This window comes from Petromyzon marinus, chromosome 50 (assembly GCF_048934315.1).
Source record: "Petromyzon marinus isolate PM22_M1 ecotype Great Lakes invasive population chromosome 50, UKy_Petmar_22M1.pri1.0, whole genome shotgun sequence".
Taxonomy (NCBI): Eukaryota; Metazoa; Chordata; class Hyperoartia; order Petromyzontiformes; family Petromyzontidae; genus Petromyzon; species Petromyzon marinus.
Genome location: NC_133716.1, coordinates 8,250,714 through 8,273,199, shown reverse-complemented (window position 1 = coordinate 8,273,199; position 22,486 = coordinate 8,250,714). Strand labels below are relative to the sequence as shown.

General features: G+C 45.7%; 1 protein-coding gene across 1 annotated transcript in view; it reads right to left on the bottom strand.

Annotated features, from left to right (window-relative positions):
* The window catches only part of LOC116953178 (protein crumbs homolog 2-like), a 147,242-nt gene that overhangs the window by 103,005 nt on the left and 21,751 nt on the right, over window positions 1-22,486 (bottom strand). Inside the window, exon 2 of the mRNA XM_076074856.1 lies at window positions 10,877-10,960. The gene's annotated coding sequence lies outside the window, so the exon portion shown is untranslated. The remainder of the gene's footprint in view (window positions 1-10,876; window positions 10,961-22,486) is intronic.

Below are 22,486 nucleotides of genomic sequence, written 5' to 3'. Positions count from 1 at the left end.
CCAGAAAAACGCATGTCAAAAATGTTATAAATTGATTTGCATTTTAATGAGGGAAATAAGAATTTGACCCCCTCTCAATCAGAAAGATTTCTGGCTCCCAGGTGTCTTGTATACAGGTAACGAGCTGAGATTAGGAGCACTCCCTTTAAGAGTGTGCTCCTAATCTCAGCTCGTTACTTTTTTCCCTCACTGTATGTGTCACGTGAACCAATTTATAAAATTTTTGACATGCGTTTTTCTGGATTTTTTTGTTGTTATTCTGTCTCTCACTGTTCAAATAAACCTACCATTAAAATTATAGACTGGTAATTTCTTTGTCAGTGGGCAAACGTACAAAATCAACAGGGGATCAAATGCTTTTTCCCTCACTGTATTAATTGGCTGTGCATGGTGGTGGAGGGTTTACGACACATTTTGACACTACCTCGCCCAAAATAAAATAATTATGAATAGTGTATTTCATGGTTATTGAACGATTAAAGGAAAAAAAATTCACCAAACATTATTCTACACTTTAAGTTTAACATGGTTTAATATTTGCCTTTGCATTTTTTCCATATTATCTTCATCATTGTACAACTATAAATGGCTGAAGCTTTAAATTTTAAGATAAAAAAAATAACTGTTTACATTTTTAATTATTTTCATGCCTACTGTTTAGCTACAAGGACGGCACTAAACTCCCACATACCATCAGCCACATCAAAGACATTCCGTCTGGAAAGTGTTTTCGGTGTTTTTGAAGATATCCGTTAATACTTGTTTCATAAAACTGTGAAAGAAAAAAAATATCGAGCCTATAACTCGGCCATAAATAAGTGCAAAGTAGTGTTAGTGTCTGTCTTGGGTAGCAAATAATTGTTTGTTAGTGTCTGGCTTCGACAGCAAAATTTTTTTATCTATTGTTCAAAGTGCTGTAGTCATTGATGCACATTGAATACTAACGTTTATTTTCAATCAAATGATGGATGATGGCTTCCCCTCAGAATACCATTCATGAGGGTTGATTGACCATACTTCACCACGCAGGTCAGCGGAGGCTTGACGGAAAAGATCCATGGACTGGTTCAGATATAACTCGCCACCAATGTCATCCCCGTCTGTTCACAGTGGCGCTTAGGCAATTTCCACAAACGTTTAGCTCGGAATGTCAATGCGATTCGTGGAATCCAATGTAATTAGTAATAAGAATTGTGGGACCTTTGGAATTGTGGACTTGCCGGCACTTACATGCAGCCAGCTGTGGCTGCAAAGTTTGGTAGTACATGTTATGTATATCGTTTATTGTAAAATTTCAATCACAGCGTCTATGATCACTGTTACATTGTTTTTATAGCTTTATTTTGGTGATTTTGAAAACGTTTTGGTTTAGCCATGTTTGTTTGTTGTAGTACAGAGTTAGACTGATAACTTTAATCTACATTGTCTTATGGTTGTTATTGTTTGACTTGCATCCCACTGGGATTTTTGCACACAGCGTTGATATTCGGTGCTTTTCTGTATGATACTCTTTGGTTCTATTGGGTAAAGTCACGTAGGTGAAAATAAAATAACAAAAAATCACGACGTTTCGGCCACAACACAAGCGGCCTTCATCAGGTGAAGGGACGAGACTGTCTGGAGGACAGCGCTGGAGTGGAAGAAGCCACGCTTAGATCACGACCTTTAAGCTGTGTGAGAAGAAAAAGACCACGCGCCTGACAAAGGAATTTTCTGTATGACTTTGCTGTTTTTTCCTGGATTTTTTTCTGTTGCGCGTAGTCACTTTAAGATGTTTTCTTGTTCATGTTTTTTGTTTGTTGCGGTTGCACCCGATTCAAGAGCCGAATGGCTCACAGGGCTCTATACCAAATAAATGAAACTGAAAACTGAAACTGAACTCGCTGTGCTCGTCTTTTATGCGGCAATTCCACGGCCCGCCCTCTCGTGGTGACTCTTCAGATCGCCACTGGAATCCCGTTCATTGGACTAGAGACTTAAGCTTCATCGAAAATGAATGGGGATTCTATATACCGTCATTGGCCTGTGAAATAATTACATGAATTTAACATGGAGATGTGTGCATCTGCCACTTAAATTAATATCATCATTTGCCAATCTAAAGATCATCTATTGACTTATCTGCTATTTGCATAAAGGCAGGACTCTCAATTTAAAATGAATGTGTGTTCCTAGTTCATGAAATCCAATTCGTTTAAAAGGAGATTCCTCGACAGCCGAATAATTGTCCATCGACTCCCATTGTAAACCACTGAAATATATCGTGGTGATGAATGCAATCAATCATTCTATGTGCAGAAAAATCATATTCATCCAGAGCGGCAGGGATGCAATTATGGTGTTGTATTCTGAGCTCATGACACCGATTAGACGGTATTATATACATCTTCCATCTAAACCCCCAAAATGTCATCCTATTGTGTGTTTTTTTGTTCCATTCCAAGAGACAAACTTGAGTCTGGTCAGTGCGGAACTAATTTCATATTGTTTAAGACCGAAACTGGAGGATTTCTCCACAACTCTGGCTGCCGCCTGATGATGCTGGTTGTAATTACCGGCGAAACGTCGTACTCGAATTGCAAATGTTGTGGGTTTACTCTCCAGCACACTGGCGTGCTGAACTAGTAAGGAATTGGCATCTGTTTAAGTGACAAACCTTACTAATTGGCTGTGTTGGTGGTGGCGGGTTTAACGATAAATTTACATTAACACGATCTAACCCAAGAACAATCTCTATTATGGATAATATTGGTCGCAAAAGCCTACGTGTTAAACTAATTTAATATTATTATCCACGTTTTTTTCCCATACAGATAAGAGGAACATACGTGGCAAATACATCAAATTATCTACACGTTTCCATGGTTATGGCTGTTACTAAAAGTTTTTTTATTATCTATGCATTTTCATGGACAACAAATTTCACCTGAAAGTCGCGGGCAACTGCTTAATCCTTCTCATACACTTTTACGATATTTCCATGGGAAAACACTGATTGAAGGATCTTCCAATTTCGCCAACACATCAACGAAGATAAAATATGGGTTTCATTCGACTGTAAAAGTCTGGCTGTGCCATCCAGGGAACTCGAGGCGTAGATTATTGCTCGTGCTCAGTTCAACACGTAGGCTTTCGCGACCAATGTTTTTCCATTATAGAGGTTTTTTGGGGGGCGGGGGGTGGGGCGGTGTTAGACCGCGTATATACAAATGTTGAACCCGCCCCCACCAATTAGTAAGGTTTGTCACGTAAACAAAACATGCGTGATTAGTCATTAGTTCAGCACACCGGTGTGTTGCAGAGGTAACCCTCTACAATTTTTATGACACATTTTACATTCACGAGATCTAAACCACTCAACGAACCTCTTTTATGGTATACTCATCTACTGTTGGACCTGTACTGATGATGGTACCTGCAGTATGATGTTTTGTACCACAGGGGGCAGCACAGACTAGTTAGTGGCCAAACGGCGAGAACCATCCCAACCACGCAAACATCCCCAGCGCGAAATGCATGACAGGGAAACAATCATATTACCCGTTCTTTCGGTAAAGTCACGTAGAAGGGAAACAATAAAATAATAAAAATATAAAACAATACAATTCTCACGACGTTTCGACTGCAACACAAGCAATCATCATCAGGTGTGAAAACCACAGCAAGAAAATTTGAAAAAGTGGCGTTTTTTTTCAAATTGTCTTGTTGTGGTTTTCACATCTGATGATGATTGCTTGTGTTGCAGTCGAAACGTCGTGATAATTTTATTGTTTTATATTTTTATTATTTTATTGTTTCCCTTCTACGTGACTTTACCGAAAGAACCAAGAATATGAATCTCTGCAGTCACGAAAGCTTTAAATCAAAATGTAATCTCATTACCTTCGAGATGTTCCCCACTGATTTCTCGTGAGCTCTTTCACTTGCTTTTGTATCAACGGCTGATTGAATATTGCAAAAGCGACGGCTCCATAGCTCGCACCGAGGAGAGCGCTATCAGCTCAACAAAAACACGGTAATTCAGAACGGTGGCAGAAATTAGATTATTTTAATGGGGTAGCTATAAATGGATCACCATGGAATTATAACATGTTTATAATTGAACCATTCGGCGGGACCCGGGGGTCCCGCAAAAATCAGGTCAATAATCATTATTTTTCAGTCCGCTCGCCAAGAAGTACTTTTCGATCCCCGCCGATTGCCTCGACGACTCTCCAGCCATCCCGCCCAATCTCGTCAGCAGAGTTGGACGACGGCAGCAACGCGCCGCCCGCCCAGACTCGCCGCGCCAACAACAAGCGCCAGCAGCAGCAGCAGCAGCAGGCGGCGATCAACACGACGGGCGCCACCCCCACCGGCCAAACGCAAGCCCCGGGGGGCGTCGACGACGCCCTCCGGTCAGCCGTCGATCTTCGGCTTCTTTGCCAAGGCGAGCCCACCGCCGCCCCCCCAGGCAGTGAATTTAACGTGTTCGTGTAATTTTTCAACTTTTAACGAAACTTAGTGTCCCCGAGTGGCTCTCGACGAGGCCAATCGATTGACGACTAGTTTTGTTGTCGGTAAGGCAGCAAGACTCGTGTCGCTAAGCGGGTTTTCCCACCCCGGGGCGGTGATGGGATCCCCGGGGTCCCGCCAATTGCTTCAATTGCAGAATGTATTATTGCGACTCAGCAGCCAACCTTTACTCTACAGTCATGCAATACCAACTACTCCTGGTTAGGTCTCACCTTTATACAGGTGTGGCGTGATCGTGCAATGGCATTAATCAATGCAACATCCATAGATGTCGACTCTGAAGGTTTACGATACGTGCGTTGCACCGTGCTCGTAAGGAATCGTTCTTTTTCAACGTGAACGCAAATCGTGTGCTCATTAACCCTGTGGCGGGACCCCGGGGTCCCGAATAAACGGAAGTCAAAATCTTAACGAGTTAATCTATTTTTTGGGCGACTCCGTCCCACCGCGCACACAAACCCCGTGACCCGCCTGGCGCGGGTCGTTCCGTCGTCACGTCGCGTGTCGTTCAAGCAGAGCAGCAGCGAGGACGAATGTGCAGAAGAAACGAAACTTTGAAACTTTGATTAGCGCAATCGTGTGGAGCTCGTCGAGAGGAATAGATCGCCGTGCCGTTCGCCTTCAACAGACGTAAAACGACGTCGCGACGCAGTTTATGCGAGAGCCGGGGGATTATGGGGGGAACCCCGGGGTCCCGCCATAAGGTTCAAATGCTAATTTTACATTTAGGCTAAGGGGACGTCCATAAATGACGTCACGCACCTGGGGGGGGGGGGGTCAGACATTTGTGACGATGTGTGACGAGGGGGTGGGGTTTGAGAAATGTGACGTCACATCAAAATGCGCAACTTTAAATAAATATAGACAACACGTTCTACTTAATTAAATAGACTTTTTAATAAATGTTTTCTCCTACAATATCAGAATGCAGCGCCACGTTAAATACGGGCTACAATGACAATAGTTTAAAGCGATTTGAAGCATGTTTTTTTTTGGGGGGGGGGGCAGAGCTTTGTGACGTCATATTTGAAGGGGGGGGTCTGACTTTTTGTGACACCGTGTGACGAGGGGGGGGGGGGAGAGTCAAAAATCGTCAAAAATCGCGTGACGTCATTTATGGACGGCCCCCTAATGAAGCAAACAATACTATGCACAAATGAGACAGGGAAAGCAACTATACAAACCAGATGGTAAAAAGAGGAGGAAATGTAATAGATCACGTGACGTTTCGATCGCAACACAAGCAATCGTCATCAGGTGAAACAAACACAGCAGGAGAAACTCCTATGTCGGCAGTTCTGTTGCGATCGAAACGACGTGATCTATTAATTCTCTACCTACCACGTGACTTTACCGAAAGAGCCAAAGAGCATGGATTCCTGCAGTCACGAAAGCTTCAAATCTAGATTAGAAGGAAATTTGTAAAATATTTAATTGTGACTCCGTAAAATGTCCAGGGATGTGGATTGTTACGACGGGACTGCCTATACCGGCTGACTACACACGTCCCATCAGTCTCTCCGTTCACCATCACTGCACTAGCTCTTCTCAAAGGCAAAAAATACAAATATTCCCCTCTGGTATAGCCTGAAAAGACTGTTGGGGCAAGTGTTTTAGCGAGCAGCACCTATGAAGGCCGCCACAGTAATTCACCCAAGACACACACACACACACACTTAGGGATCACACATTTCACGGGCTACAAAATTATATCAAAACAGTTAATATTTGCACGGAAGATACATTTGTTAAAAAGGAATTGACTTGTAAAGAAAAATAAGGCATTTAGAGGGTTGAGCGCTTTTATAAATGAAATAAATCAAATATTCTTCCGGAAATTATTTAACAAAAATGGCATGTTTCAAATGAGAAATGTCTCGACTGCCCTGCCACATCAGAGGGTTGCACGAGTACATCCTCGTGAGATGCAATGATCGATCCACCGCTAGATGAAGGCCTCCCCAATCTACCGCAACCTCTCTCGGTCCTGCAAAGTAACCATCCACCTGGCGCTGGCACGCACACCGAGGCCGTCGCTCAGTCCTCTCTCTTCGAAGGTCGCATTCATTACGCAGAAAGCGTTCGCCACAAATGAAGCCACAATGCCTTGCTGCATCTCGTCAAGGAGCAGATGCCATCACGTGAACTCTGGTGATCCTCGGGGCGGCGGATTTTGTCTCGCTATCTTACTTACATCTCCACTCCCATCACTCTTCTTCTTGACCATTGGCCGTCATCCCTGAGAGCAATGCATCCTGTCCAAGCCCACCAACTCTTCTTATCAATAAGCCAAAAAAAAGAAACAAAGTTATGTTAGACTACAACCATACCATACATATGTCGTATGTACATGGTACGTAGCGTTTCACGGTATTAAAACAGCACTAAAAACACTTTACTTGCAGATGCTGCCGTGGTTTAATGGTTGGTACACATTATTTGTAAGGCAGGAGTCGTCGGGTTGAATTACAGTATATCCCCTGGCATGGCAGCTGAAACAATGGGGCAAGTTTCTTAAATGCCCCCCCCCCACACATACTTCTCTTCACACAGCATTATAAGGAGTAGCAGTCAAACCGTAGGTGGTGTATGGTGAGGTAAATTGTGGGCACTCCAATCACTTCCAGACGTCCACAATACGCTCCTATAGGGGACTCTCCACAGTGGAGGCACTTCTACCAGCAGTGGAATGAGAGCAGGCAATTGCAGGGCTGTTCCTTTATCCTCGTTTCCTTTGATCAATATGATCGTAGGATAGTAATTATTTAGGCACTTATCTGTCGTGTCCCTCCACTTCACGCAGGCTTTAGTTGGCTGGATAACCTCCTGCCTGTGGTCTGCCAGTCTAGGAGAGAACATTTTTTTTTCTTCTGAGCAGCGTTTCATCTTTGGCCATTCCCCCTTCCTTTTTCCTCCAATTGTCCCGTGCGGAAATTGTTTGTCGCTAGGCCCCGTGCCTCTGTTCACATGGCCACCACCACTCCATCCTCCTGCGAAAAGAGACTCACGGGATCCCACTTGTGTTCAATCGCTTTGTTTAATCTACAGCGTGAGACAATTCACTGCTGGATTGAGATCCTCCCCATGTGTGCAATTCAGCGGGGATGGATTGACAAACTTTGCTCCCCTGCCGGCAACCCAATGCCCATTTTCACGCCGTTCTCGAATCTACGTTGTTCCACACAGGGACGGCTGCCACTGGGGGCCTCCCGAAGCTAGACGTGAGGTGCTTTGAGTTGCTGAGGCATTTAAGTGCCCTATACATTTTAAATCATTATTCATACTTCACCACGCTGGCTAGCATAACTAAACTCAACTATTTTTGTTATTTTACTAGATAAGGTCCCACTGAGTTATAGAGCTATTTTTAAGAGGCGACCGTGCCAACGCCAGTGGCTTATTACGTGGTAATTCATAGCAGCCGAATGCTCTAAACGCGCGTTTCTAAATGTGGAGGGAAAAAACCGGATGACCCGGAGAAAAATCCACGCGACCACGAGGAGAACGTGCAAACTTTACATATACAGCAGGCGTCGGGGTCGGGATCGAACCGACAACTTCCTGTGTACCAGGCGAGGTAGTTGACATCTCCTAGCCACCTTGTAGGTTAATGCGGTCTGATGAAGTAGGGGATAGAATTTGTTCAGACATCGAACTCATGTTGACGATTTTCTAGCGTAGCATTGCTAACGCTGCTGGCACCGCCACCTAAATCATGCCGCAGCCAATGCGATTGCGTCCACAGTACGTGACCTATCAGAGCATTAACAACAATTAGAGAAAAAAAAACGACCACTAACAGCTGTAATTAAAATAAATAATTATAGCATTTCAGCCACGCTGAGCCGGGGACGGCCATGTTGACAAGCAAACACACTGTCAAATTAAATATCTCAAAGTGATGGGAGATGGAAAAAATGGGCACGCAACCAGATTGGCCTTGCAAGCAAGAGCACGAATTAATGACGTAACCCGAGCAGACAATGAGTGACCCAGTCCACGCCTCTTTAAAGCTGAGCACATCAACAAGCACAATTCCTCATAAAAATTAAACTAGTTTCAGATAACATATTTGCTATCGCTGTATGAATGTCAATCCACGGCTGGATGGGAAGCGGCAGTTTGCTTGGCTGCACCTCACCGCGCTGGTCAGTGCGAATTGGAGGAAAGAAGCATCAGCTGTGGGGAGCATAGACATCTAGTACAACAATTGATGTTGCTGCACTGTCCTCTGCTGGAAATGTAGCCTAAAACACGTGTTTTTATGTATGCGTGTTGAAATTATTTCGGACCATACGCAGCCAACCGTGGTGATCAGAGGTGCGGGGGAAGGACAACAAACTAAGCACAAAAAGCAGTTCTAAAGAAAAACGTTTTCTATAGAGCTAATGTACATTGGTCACCCACCCAAGCACTAAGTCAAGCTCAATCCTGCTTAGCTTCCGAGATCTGATGAGATCAGGCACCTTCCACGTGACGTGGGGTGTGTGACAACACCGACATTAGTATGAAAAAAAAGGCCCCATGTTGCTAACACCGACATTGATGTGGACTTGGCAAAGTGAGTGGCCGTCTGAGTGAACATCCTGACAATTTTTAAGAATGCGTCATAAAAATGCATTGAAAGAAATGCTAAAATTATCGTATAATAATTCCAAAATAGACTTACATCGTTGTGTTTCTCCGTCATCGCATCGAGTCACCGTAAGGTTTCGGATTTTTTTTTTTGCAACGGTTCAACCACAAGATCATTAAAAGAGTGCACTTAAAATAACGGAGGCAAGCTTCCTTCGATTTTTTTTTTGCTCGTTAAATCTGTCTCAATAAAAGAAGAATAAAGAGCAATTTTCGTGCCGCCTTCCCCAGAAATTCACTCCAGATTGGCTGGCGTGGGAACAGAGTACAAAGATTCCATTCGTGTGAGCCAGGCGCTCCAACGCAGTGACGGAGCTACGAAAGGTAGGGGCGAATGCGCGTCCGTGCGTGTGCGCGCACGCACACACACACACACAGAGGCGGATTTTTATGAACTCAGAAAGCGATGAGCTTTGATGTTCTCCCTTCAAAGGCCTGCCCAAAATAATTCGATTCAAAAGACGATACAAACAGGAAATGGCAGCTCACAGAGGATATTCTTGTTAGTTGAGCATGTGACACTACCGCGACTTTCTGGAGCTGCTTCGCTTGGGCAATTAAACGATCTTGGCAAAATCAAGTGGCATATTTAATATCGGCGCGTGTTGTTTGAAGTGCCGTGAGCAGTAATTGGGAGAAGCGCTTGTTAATTTCTCCCATCGTTTGCAGGAGACATCGGGTCTCGTTTTTTTGCGGCTGAAGGAACAGCATATTTTTCTCGTATTTATGCGGACACAGCCGTGGAATTGGCAACGTGGAAAACAAAAATCTCCGGCATTCACGGGCAGCACTGTCCTAGAAAAGTGACAACAGAAGAGGGCCCAGCGGTAATCACAAGAGGAAGAATACGGTGGCTAGCAGACGTGCACCCTGAATGGATAACAAACCAAAAAAAAAAGTCCAAACGAGTTACAAAGTGGACCCCCAGGAGACAAATTTACAAAGAGAGAATGCGCACGGAATCATTGGACACTTCCTCAAATATCTTCAAAATATTGACTCCGTTGGGCAGGAGGCACTTTTGACAAAGCATTGTGGGCAGAAATCAGTGGTGGACGCTGGACTGCCCTGTTTGCAGACCTGCGCGGAACAGACGAAGTTACAGTACTGCCCCGTGAGGTGTTACCACAGTGAGGGGGGGGCTCTGCATTGCACAGCCACGGCATGATGTGACTCACGTCTTAGCCGTCATCACTTAGTCACCAACAACTTGGGGAAACTCGGCCACGCACGGGGACTCCAGCCAGTCATCTTAGCATCGCTGGCGCGCGTGCAAAAAACCCCAACGGCAAGCGATTCATTTTGGGCCACCAATTTCCATCCGCAGGCCAACCGCCGGTCAACCGTCGGTCAACCGCAGGTCAACCGCAGGTCAACTGCCGGTCAACCGCAGGTCAACCGGCCGCGCGCCGCACGCTCCGGCTGGAGAACGCCAGCAATGTAATGAACAAGGGGCATATAACGTGAGGCTCCGGTGGTGGATCTGCGTGTACGGCATGCGCTATCTAGGGGGGGGGGTCACGACAACACAGTGGGCAACAGGGCTTGGAGCTCAGAGTATGTGGGTGAATCCCATTTGGCCTGCTCGTCATAGACAGGGCAAGGCCATTGGCGTGCGTTCTCGGCACGGCACTTGTTGCCAACTGTAGCGCCCACGTGTGGGTTCATGGCACGCAGCGGGTTGCGCAGCGGTTAGCGTACTGCGCTTCGAAACCGGTGACCTCACTTTTAATGTCGAGCGACGTCCAGTGCCAGCGGCGAGCGATATCTGAACCGGTTCCAGGTGCCCACTTCGCCAACCCGCACGGACCTTCATCCAGCAGCGATGAGAAATATGGCAGCACGTTATCAATAATATATTATTATTATCATGCAAGTTAACATATACAGCAGTGATCATATTAACAGTGGTCATCTACAGAAGAGGCTGTATGTGTGTAGCCAACCGTGCTCATCGGAGGTGCTGGCACCCCACCATGTGAATGTGGAATTTCCACACCTTGCTCAGGGCTGCCAAAGATGATGGGCATCACAGAGAGACACTTTCACTCGGCTTGGGTATTCACGCGAGTTCATGTGGCGCTATTAATGCTGTTTGTGCATGTAAAGCCCTTTTGTCAACCCACCAGAGCAGTGGTTCTTAACCTGGGGTGGAGGCACCCACTGAGGGTGCGTCCCCCTCGGGGTGCGAGACATGACCACATCTCTTTTAGAAGGTCAATCATCGAAACACACATTAAGCACCGGCACGTCTGTACAACTACGTTGTTTCATCAAACCCTATGTATTTATTCACATTATACAATTTTGTAATGATTGCGAACCAAAAGGGGTGCAAAGATGAAGAACTACATCACGAGTGAATCATGGCTTCTCCATGCCATGCAGGTCGTGAGGGTTACCTTACCACATTTCGCCAAGCCGGTCATTGTGGCTTGGTGAAGATGGGGAGCAAAGCACACACACAGCACGGTGCATGTCGTAGCGATGCCCCGTGCTGCTCACAACGGAGACCGGCAGCAGCTTGCCATGTCTTTGTCGTGCAAGGTGCTAACACACGTTCAAGCACTATCCACGCTCAGCACTTGTTCCGGTCACTGCCGAAATCTGGCCGAATCGGGGTCCATTCCAAGTTATTCGGTCATGGGACATTTCTCGTTTGCAGTATTACAGGATTGCACGAATTCACAAAGATGAGCTTTCACAATCAAGTGACATTACATTCATGTGGATTGTTCGATACACATATATCGGGTTATAAAAGCCCTTTTGTGACTGCTCCCCGTAAACACAAGACTTCCGGTCATATGAGCGCGTTACCCTAAACGGCACTTGTTTATAATCTACCCAGTGCTGTTAAACTCAACGTGTCAGTCATCAAGATGACCACCCCGCCCCCAACCCACCCACACAGCACCACATCCACGAGGTTTTCCAACCGTCACGCACTCATCGCTGCACAGGAGTTATTCTTGATGTTGTCAACAGAAGACGACGCTGCCTACCTATATGTTTAAGCTCTAATTGAGCTTGTGGGTGTTTGGGCTTTTGCGTGCACGTGAATATCAATATATGTGTGTGCGTGTGTTGACCACCAACCCCCCTTCGTGTGCTGTGCCGGCCTTCATAGGTGCTCGCTAACAGCACCTGCCCCAATAGCTTGTTAAGGCTATATGGGGGATCTTTGTCTTTGTCGCCCTCCAACAACAACGGAGGGCAGAGGAGCGATGATCACAACAAACGGGTGATGCACCGGGCGTCTAAATCGAAGCAAGTTGGCACAGTAGAGAGGACAGATGGTGCATCTGCCAGTCATCTCAGTCAGTCGACCCATGACACCTGGGTCTGTCCCATCATCTCCCGTCAGCGAGCCTTCGACAGTTCACGTGGCCTCAAGTGCACCTAGCCTGGCACAAACACTGTGGTGGCATCACTACTATATAGTGGCAAACAGCGGCTGTTGTTGTTGTGTGTGTCAATTCATGGCAGCATCAAGTGTGGTCAGCGAGCTGCACTGTTATGCTGAAAATATCAAATTCTACAGATGAGATTCAGATGTTACAAAAATTAGGATCAATTGTTTACATGTTCTTTTTAGGACAATTACGAAAGACAAAAAAATCAGATGTTTGGATAATTTCCATTCATGTAACTAAAGCGATGTTACTTGATGCCACATGGCAGTGTGAATATGATGCAAAATAATTGAAGTCCTTTCCTGTGACCTCATGCTGTCAGATTAACTCGAAACAACACATTTGTTATCGGATCATTCACAATCCAGGCCTGTTTATATTTTTTGGATCCGATAATCGGCAGCACGTCCCCCTCCAGGTGCAATTCCTGGACAGGTATCCAACACTGGCCTGGGGATTCTTCCCTAGGTCGACTCAACCCTCGACTGCGTATCTGATGTCGTTGTCAACATCAGCAGATAAAGGAGACAAAGGTGGCCCAGGCGTTGGTGCCACGTTGCCACCTTGCGATTTGTGCCACCTTGCAAAAGCTGCTCGCAAACAACACCTGCCCCAAGGGACACGCAAAGTGAGGTTACCGGGAAATGCGTGGTGCTGTGCGTGTAGATTGGGGTAAGCGTGAAGCATAGAGGTAACGTTGCCTTGCAAAACCGATTGTGAGGGTTAACTGTCATACAAGCAAAAAAAATAACCATAACAAATAAAAAATATATATGTATTTTTGAAGAGAATAAATCTAAATGACGCATTTTCAAGCGAAGATGTTTTCGAGCAGCTCAACGCTTGGGTAAACACCGTTTCACCACAACTGTTATTCAACATATTCAAACAGTGTCCTTGGAACCTACTGGTAAACACCGCTGCTGCCTTCTCATTTAAAGCGCTATCGTTGCCAATCCGCGTCAGAATGAAGGCGTCCCTGCACCAGGTCGGTCATCGGATTTGTTCGACCATAGTTTATCACGCTGGCCAGAATATGTTGGTGAACGTGGGTGAACCGTGACTGATTGAGACATTACCTGCCACTGATGTATGAAGCTATTGCAAGGAATCGCTCAGGTCACCGTTGCCAGGTTCCTAACACAGTGCCCTAACCACAAACACAAAGGTAAAAATTGGGTTCTCAAAAAAAGCACATTGGCCACTAGTATTTGGCATAATTACAGCTATGAGGACAAAAAAAACCCCTACGTCTGCCGTGAGATGAACATTATTTTCACGTTCTTTGGGTCTTTCGGTAAAGTCACTTAGATAGGTTGAAAGAAAATAACAAAAACCCTATCTACCTCTGAACCTATTTACGTGACTTTTCCGAAAGACCCACAGCATATGAGTTCCTGCAGTCAAGAAAGCTTTAAGTCAAGATTATTTTCACGGCAAAATAAAATCGGTTAATGCACCAAGTGTGCATAAAATTTTAGAAATCATTCTGTGGCTTCATCTTTGCAGATCCTCATGGAACTATCTGCATCTCGTGACGTGGCACCAACAATACGATTTAAACATATGGATAACAAAACATGACGTAAAAAAAACATTATTTTGCAGATTAAAGTGTGCCTGAGAGGGGGAGGGGAGAGGGGGGGTGCAACTTTTAAAGAGATACGGAGCGATACAATCGGTTCCTGTGCAGGAGTCAGATGGATTTTGCCATCGGAAGAATGGTGAGGGGTGGGGACGCCACGGGGTGGCCTTTAACCGGCAGCGAATAGACCGTGAATCACGGTGATGACGATGTTTGCTGATGATGCTGATCATCATGATGGTGACCATGATGACAAGATGATGATGATTGCTCGTGACGATGATGACTGATGGTGTCTGCTAGTGACGAGGACGATGATGATGATCATCATAATGACTAAGGTGACAGCGCAGTGTCAACAATGATGACTTTCACTTGCAGTATAGATGACATGCTGGCGACGATTATTGATGCAGACAGTGATGACGACCACGATGATGACGATGACAACACCACTGATGACGATGATGTTGACAATGACAACAACTACGATGCTGCTGCTGCTGCTGCTGCCGCTGCTGTGTGTATCCCATGTTGTGGACAGCGAGGAGCTACAGGCTACCTTCAGAGTTTTTGAGTGCGCACCCACGAGGGACCGGGTTGCCAGGGTGAGGTCATGCTGGAAAAATAAAAAAAACGGCGAAAAAAATATTGCTCAACGTTGACTGGGGAGCGATGTCGGGTCTGGCGCCAGACCTAAATGCCGAGCGACCGCCTGCAAGCAACACTGACTGGCTCGCTTCAAGAAAGCTAATGAGAGGGTGGGGGGGGTCACAGAGAGCCACTTGTTAAACGGTGGCAAGCGATTTGTCACGCATTTTGAGGTGACCCACACGGCCGTGATGTCTGCCAACCTGAGCCGAAAGGAGCGAGAGAGCCTTGAGGTCAGTGTAGTAAAAAAAGAAATCCATAAACTGTTCACACGCACACAGCACACATCAATTACTTCACTAGGTAGGCCAGCGAAATTACAGGGCTCAGTACAGTATGCGGCACTTTTGATGATGATAATAATACAAAATAAAATCATGTAATGCCCTTCTTACCCAGGAACGCCTCACCTAGTCTTAACAGTATTTATTTCAGGAGTAGTGACCTGTGGTGTTGAGATATTTGGCCAACTCCAGCGATGAGTATTTTGATTGACGGGGGGGGCAGCCAAAGGACTTGGATAAAACCCATGCATATGAGGGTAACACGTAAAACTCCATACCGATTGATTTAGGAATCCATCACGCAAGTGTCTTTTCCTGGCCACCTTTGCGACCCAAGCCAATGATACCTGTTTCTCGGCAGTCTCCTCTTTCCAAGCACTGAATAATCTCAGTCATGCTTAGTTTTTCCTAGATCCTACGAGATCAAGTTATACGTGAAGTTATGGTGATCAATGGATTGTACTCGCACAGAGTAATATAGGGAATATGCGTAGCTGCATTTTAAATCACGTAGCCACCACTTATTTTATAATGTGCATTTAAACGAAAGGCGTCTTATTCATTTCAGCATTCTTGTATGTATGGTTCACTGAACTTGTTTCGCACCGTACGTAGCCAAGCGTGCTTATCGGTTGGTTACGTACGTTTTGTCATGACCACAACAGATGCCTTTGTACATGTGGTGTTTCTACTCAGTCCTGTATTCTGATATCTTCTGGTATTGTCCCACAGGATGTTGTTCAACTTTCACGTCCTGGGTCAACCTCATTTACATGTTCCGGGCATGTTTCCCTCCAATGCCATCCAAGTGATGGTCCAAAGTCCATCCTGGCTACATGGCCGACGTTTTTTTCATCGAATTAGTATCGGATGTTCTTTCGTCTAATGATCTCAAGTAATTTTATTTCATTCTCAAATCTGCTTCCCCTTGGCACGTCTTCGCCGGTCGAGCGGTCAGTGTCAAGAATTCCCAGCAATTTCCTAAAAATATTTTATTTCCATTTGCCTCTATTTTCTGATTTGTCATTTTTTTACGTCCAGGCCTCAACATTCATGTGGCACGAGGCAAATATTTGCTTTTGCCAGTCTCTTCTTTGTTTATAATGCGGTAAAAAAAAATGCAATCAGTTCTCGCTCTCTGAACCGTGACCATTAACACAAACATGGGGTTCATGAAGAAACGTGTCACCTTGAATCAGGCCCTCTTTATACAGTGAGGGAAAAAAGTATTTGATCCCCTGCTAATTTTGTACGTTTGCCCACTGACAAAGAAATGATCAGTCTACAATTTTAATGGTAGGTGTATTTGAACAGTGAGAGACAGAATAACAACAAAAAAATCCAGAAAAACGCATGTGAAAAATGTTATAAATTGATTTGCATTTTAATGAGGGAAATAAGTATTTGACCCCTCTGCAAAACATGACTTAGTACTTGTGGCAAAACCCTTGTTGGCAATCACAGAGGTCAGACGTTTCTTGTAGTTGGCCACCAGGTTTGCACACATCTCAGGAGGGATTTTGTCCCACTCCTCTTTGCAGATCTTCTCCAAGTCATTAAGGTTTCGAGGCTGACGTTTGGCAACTCGAACCTTCAGCTCCCTCCACAGATTTTCAATGGGATTAAGGTCTGGAGACTAGCTAGGCCACTCCAGGACCTTAATGTGCTTCTTCTTGAGCCACTCCTTTGTTGCCTTGGCCGTGTGTTTAGGGTCATTGTCATGCTGGAATACCCATCCATGACCCATTTTCAATGCCCTGGCTGAGGGAAGGAGGTTCTCACCCAAGATTTCACGGTACATGGCCCCGTTCATCGTCCCTTTGATGCGGTGAAGTTGTCCTGTCCCCTTAGCAGAAAAACACCCCCAAAGCATGTTTCCACCTCCATGTTTGACTGTGGAAATGGTGTTCTTGGGGTCATAGGCAGCATTCCTCCTCCTCCAAACACGGCGAGTTGAGTTGATGCCAAAGAGCTCCATTTTGGTCTCATCTGACCACAATACTTTCACCCAGTTGTTCTCTGAATCATTCAGATGTTCATTGGCAAACTTCAGACAGGCATGTATATGTGCTTTCTTGAGCAGGGGGACCTTGCGGGCGCTACAGGATTTCAGTCCTTCACGACGTAGTGTGTTACCAATTGTTTTCTTGGTGACTATGGTCCCAGCTGCCTTGAGATCATTGACAAGATCCTCCCGTGTAGTTCTGGGCTGATTCCTCACCGTTCTCATGATCATTGCAACTCCACGAGGTGAGATGTTGCATGGAGCCCCAGGCCGAGGAAGATTGACAGTTCTTTTGTGTTTCTTCCATTTGCAAATAATCGCACCAACTGTTGTCCACTTCTCACCAAGCTGCTTGGCAATGGTCTTGTAGCCCATTCCAGCCTTGTGTAGGTCTACAATCTTGTCCCTGACATCCTTGGAGAGCTCTTTGGTCTTGGCCATGGTGGAGAGTTTGGAATCTGATTGATTGATTGCTTCTGTGGACAGGTGTTTTTATGCGGGTAACAAGCTGAGATTAGAAGCACTCCCTTTAAGAGTGTGCTCCTAATCTCAACTCGTTACCTGTATAAAAGACACCTGGGAGCCAGAAATCAATTTATAACATTTTTGACATGCGTTTTTCTGGATTTTGTTGTTGTTATTCTCTCACTGTTCAAATAAACCTACCATTAAAATTATAGACTGATCATTTCTTTGTCAGTGGGCAAACGTACAAAATCAGCAGGGGATCAAATACTTTTTTCCCTCACTGTACAAGAAAAAAACATAATTAGATTCCAAAATGCAAGACTCTCCTCCAAACGAGTCTTGAGACTCAGTGATGTTTTTTTTTAGAAAACTATGCGGATATGATTGTTACGTCTGGCTCCTCGCAGCTGCTATGCTCGTAAATATTCATACTGTATCAAGAATAAACCTAAAATACATGCTAAGGTGTTTTTTTTTACTGTTTTGTCTCAAAAAACAAATATCAAAGAGAACAAACACGATGTATATGTTTCTCGCATATATTTAGAAGTTGTTTAAACCCTTTGAGTTTCTTTCACTATCACGGTCATGATCTTTATTGTATTTTTAGAATTTGGAGCAAGGGTTGTGAGTACGGGGGGGGGGGGGGTGATCGGTGGCAAGACGGAGGGGGGTGAGTGGGAGCAGGGGTGAGCACAATCCTTACAGATGTGTATATATATGTGTGTGTGTGTGTTAACCACAATACCTCGCTGATCTCGTCAAGGAAGATAAAACATCACGCGAACTCCGATCCTCACAGCAGCGGCTTTTGGCTGACCATCGAACAAAGATGGCCACCGCGTCGCGCGCTTTCAGGTGCGCTTCTGTGGCCGTCTGGAACGCTCTGCCTTCCGATATTAGGAAGCCACCGGGGCTGTGCATTTTAAATTACATTTATTAAAAACTAATTTCTTTCGAAACCGCTTTTTGTGTTTGGGTTGTTGCGCTTCCCCTACTTTAAAAACTACTCAGCCCTTGACTTTTGTTTTCTTCTAATTTGCTTCACGATGATCATCCGATAAAAAAAAATAAAAAATGTACGTACCTGCAAAGCTTCAACACATTTTGGCCAAACGTGTTGCCATGAGTTGAAATTAATGATGTGGCCACCTCTGCTTCCCGCACCTCCGATTAGCACGGTTGGCTTCATATGGTGCAAAATAAAGTTCAACACACATACATGCATACACGTACATACACACATACGTACGTACATAAAACCAATGGAAAATTCATAATCGCCCACAGTGTGATTGCGGTCGGCAGTCTCAACCCATGGACCCAAACGGCAAACACCGCCGCTCACTCCGATCGTTCGCCAGCAGCAACTAAAATATTCACCACGACGGTTACTCCAGAAGCCGTCCACTGGCTCAGCCAACCCACTCGCCAACCTCCACGTGAACATGTAAACATTGAGGATTCGCCTCTCTGCCAAACAACATAAGATTGATTCTACCGACTTGTTTTCATTGGAGAGGGCCGTCAATATTTTGGAGCGCATTCTATTTTCGCGTATGGCAATATGTTCGGGATCTAAATACGAAGTCTGTGGTCGAAGTCTGGTAGCCACGACAGGGTTTTAGGAGGGAATTTGTGTAGTTTTGCTATTGCTACCACGTTGAAGGAGCGCAGTCTGCAGTGGTTTACTCCATGGGCCGGAGTAGGGATCGCATGGCCGTGATCATACTGCTATGGTTTGCCTTTAATTTTCTATTCAGGACATTCTGATGTGCTTGATGGTGACAGCACCATTGGGGTCTTAGAGGAGGGTTATCAAAGCCGGGGGGGAGGGGGGAGCGATGTTTTGGGTCTCGAATGAGGTGTTCAGTCTGGATGCCCGCATTGTCCCACTCTGTTCGCCAGCGTTCTTCTGGACCCGCGTGAGACCCATGTTTGGGGGACATAGTGAGCCTAGAACTGCATTTACATGCGTGTATAAGGATGAACCAAGGTCGTGCTGCAACAGATGTGATGTTAAAACTGAAATGTGTGCAGACTCACAATCCTTGCTTTATATTTTTAATAGCCTCATGTTCGCTTCAGCAGAGCAATTATTAATTGATTCTTTTAGGGTCATGGGGGAGGCCCTCATCCAGCAGTTGACTGACAAAGGGCTGCATTGTGCAAGTAAATGTGCACACAGCAACGAGTATGCGGTACTTAACGGCACACGGATTTCGGAAATTATATTTAAACAAAAAAATATTCAGAATAAAATGCAACGGGCATAGCATTAAATAATCAAGAGTAAAAGACAATTGACTGCTCATCTCGTGAACAACATTTGCATCATTTCAAAGAACGCAATTGACTTAAGCAGGAGGCGCTTTAAAAATAGAATTAATGGAGAAAAGAGGACGTCTTATTCACGCTGCGTTAATTTATAGATGTTTGGGAGGGGGGGGGGTTGATTATCCATCCCACCCACCTCCCCCTCCACCTCCCCCTCCACCTTCCCCCCACCACCCTGCTTCGCCAAACACCGCTTGCTCTCTCTGCCCGACCGACGGAGCCTTTGCTCTGCAATCGTTGCGCTTCGGGCTCCCTGCAACAACGGGGGACAGGATTGGGCATTGTTTCAAAGTATCCGTTGCTCACTTTCCCACGTGGCTTTTTTTTAGGGTGGGCAGCCATGTGGGTGTTGGTGTTGGTGGTGGTGGGGGGGTGTTCGGTTGGAGAGGTCCTCAACTGTGAAGATAGAACCCGGCCCGCACGACTGCGGCACTTGCGGGCGGGCGAGCGATAAACAGTCCAGACAGCGTGCGCGCAGTCGATAATCGCCTCCCCCCCCCGCCCCCCACGAGCCCTTCCTGTTTATTCCGCCAGCGCTCGCTCCCATCGGCTCCCAGGACCTCTCCCTTTGCAGCCATCAATGCCACCGGCCACACCACCCCCCTCTATCCTCCAAGCCAGTCGAGCCAATCGAGCCAGCATCTCCACATTGCAGGGACCGCCTGCAGCCGCAGACATCTCGCAAATGCGGAAATGTGTTTTTTTTAATATCGATTTGGTCGCTTCTGACCCTTGACCGAGCCAAAAGAGAAAGAGAGGTTGTAAGATGGAGCTAAGAATGTCGCTGGGTTTCTCAGAAGAACGTCCGAGTTCTCCGTTGTGTTTTCTTGTTGTCGCACGTCGGAGGGATATGCGGCACAACTGCAAACAACCAACGCAGAAGTAACCTTGCTTGAGTCTCGTGGTTCAACATTCTGGAAGGTCCTGCTGGGGATTTCGGTAAATCACTCTTGGGGTGTTTGTTGCACTTGCTGCGAAACCGAACCGCGCACGGAAAAAACGGCAGCACATATGAAGATAAAGGAAGCTACATACGCACCACACCAACAGGCTGGCGACCCACTTGCTGGACTGCTTTCTATATCGCCTTCGAGTCTAATCATTAACTCGATGTTAATATGATCCACGTACCCTGCCTCCAGTCAAGGTCAAAAGGTCATCACGACCAATGGCGTCTCTACCAAACCTTGTAAGTGCTCACTTCTTTGCAAGTGCCCCTAATGTGATGGCTGAAATTGAAAATTAAATATGTCCAAGGTAGAGCCCTCGGGTTATTAAAGCAACAAAGGGACGTTTTTCACCACAAGCGCATGTGGCCAATGCAGATTTGATTCCCTGAAAAAGGTATATTTTTGGCGTTTGAACACCTGAACACCTCCTGTTCTATTGGCAGAAAGGGTAAAACCTATTCCTATTTTTCATACTTTGATACTGGCAAAAAGGTCCCGTGATGATTAATAAGAAACCGTTTGACGTCATGGACATGCACGACCAAAGCGTCTGCACACCCGGCCGTTCGGAAGAGGCACAATGTGCTGCCTTTGTGTCCGGTTTAAATTTACAATCACAAGGTCCAGGCTGAGGGTGGCAACGCGATAACCCAATGAGCTAACTAACTCACTATTTGTTTTATATTACCAGGTAAGGCCCACTGAGCGATGCAGCTTTTTTTTTCAGAAGCGACCTGGGCATCACAAATGATAGCTCAACGAAGCGGCTTATCACGTGAAATGTACAGCAGCCAAACACTCTTCACGAAAGTTTCTAAATGTGGAGGGGAAAAAAAAACGCAGGACCCGGAGAAAAATCCACACGACAAGCGGAGGGAACGTGCAAACTCTCAAAATACCTCGACCGCTGTACCTCCAGTATACCTCCAGTATAGCGGGCGAGGTAGTTAACGTCCTCCAACGCGGCGCCCTGAGATGCGGGAGGAATTAAGGCATTTTCCCGATTGTTTCAACTGGGATCATACCGGTTACCTCTGGCAGAGTCCAGTGGGCTACCCGTTGCACCATTGTGTAAGAGCGGCCCCCTTACGTGTACACGGAAATGTAATCGGGCGCTGCGTGGGAATAATACCGAGGCGCGCGTTGCGTAGCCAGCACGCAGGGTTGAAACAATGCGTCGCTGGAAATGCATTCTTTTCGGAATCAAATTCGCATTTTGCCTCCCGCTTCCAAGCCCTTTGTCCCACGTTCTAGGCCGTGAGAGCGACCTTCGAGTCCGCAGGCGGTGCGAATGTGCCGGAGAGCCCCACATGTCGAGGGTAACATGATGGTTTACGCTCCTTGACGAGATCAGCAAGGTATCGTGGTTCATTTGTGGCAAGCACTTTGTGTGCAATAAGTGTGACCTTAGAATGAAAATTGTAACACTTTCCACAATTAAATTCCTTGTAAAGTGGGAGCATGCCAACGGTGCCACGCCACTGCTTCTATGATTGAATTTGGTTTACATTACCAAGCTAAACATTCTAATGGAGATAATAAATTGAGTACAACTGCACAGGAAGTCAACAGTGGTTGTAATAGAGAACAACCCCGCCATTGTTGACACTGTATAGAATTTAAACTATTACATTTTTTTA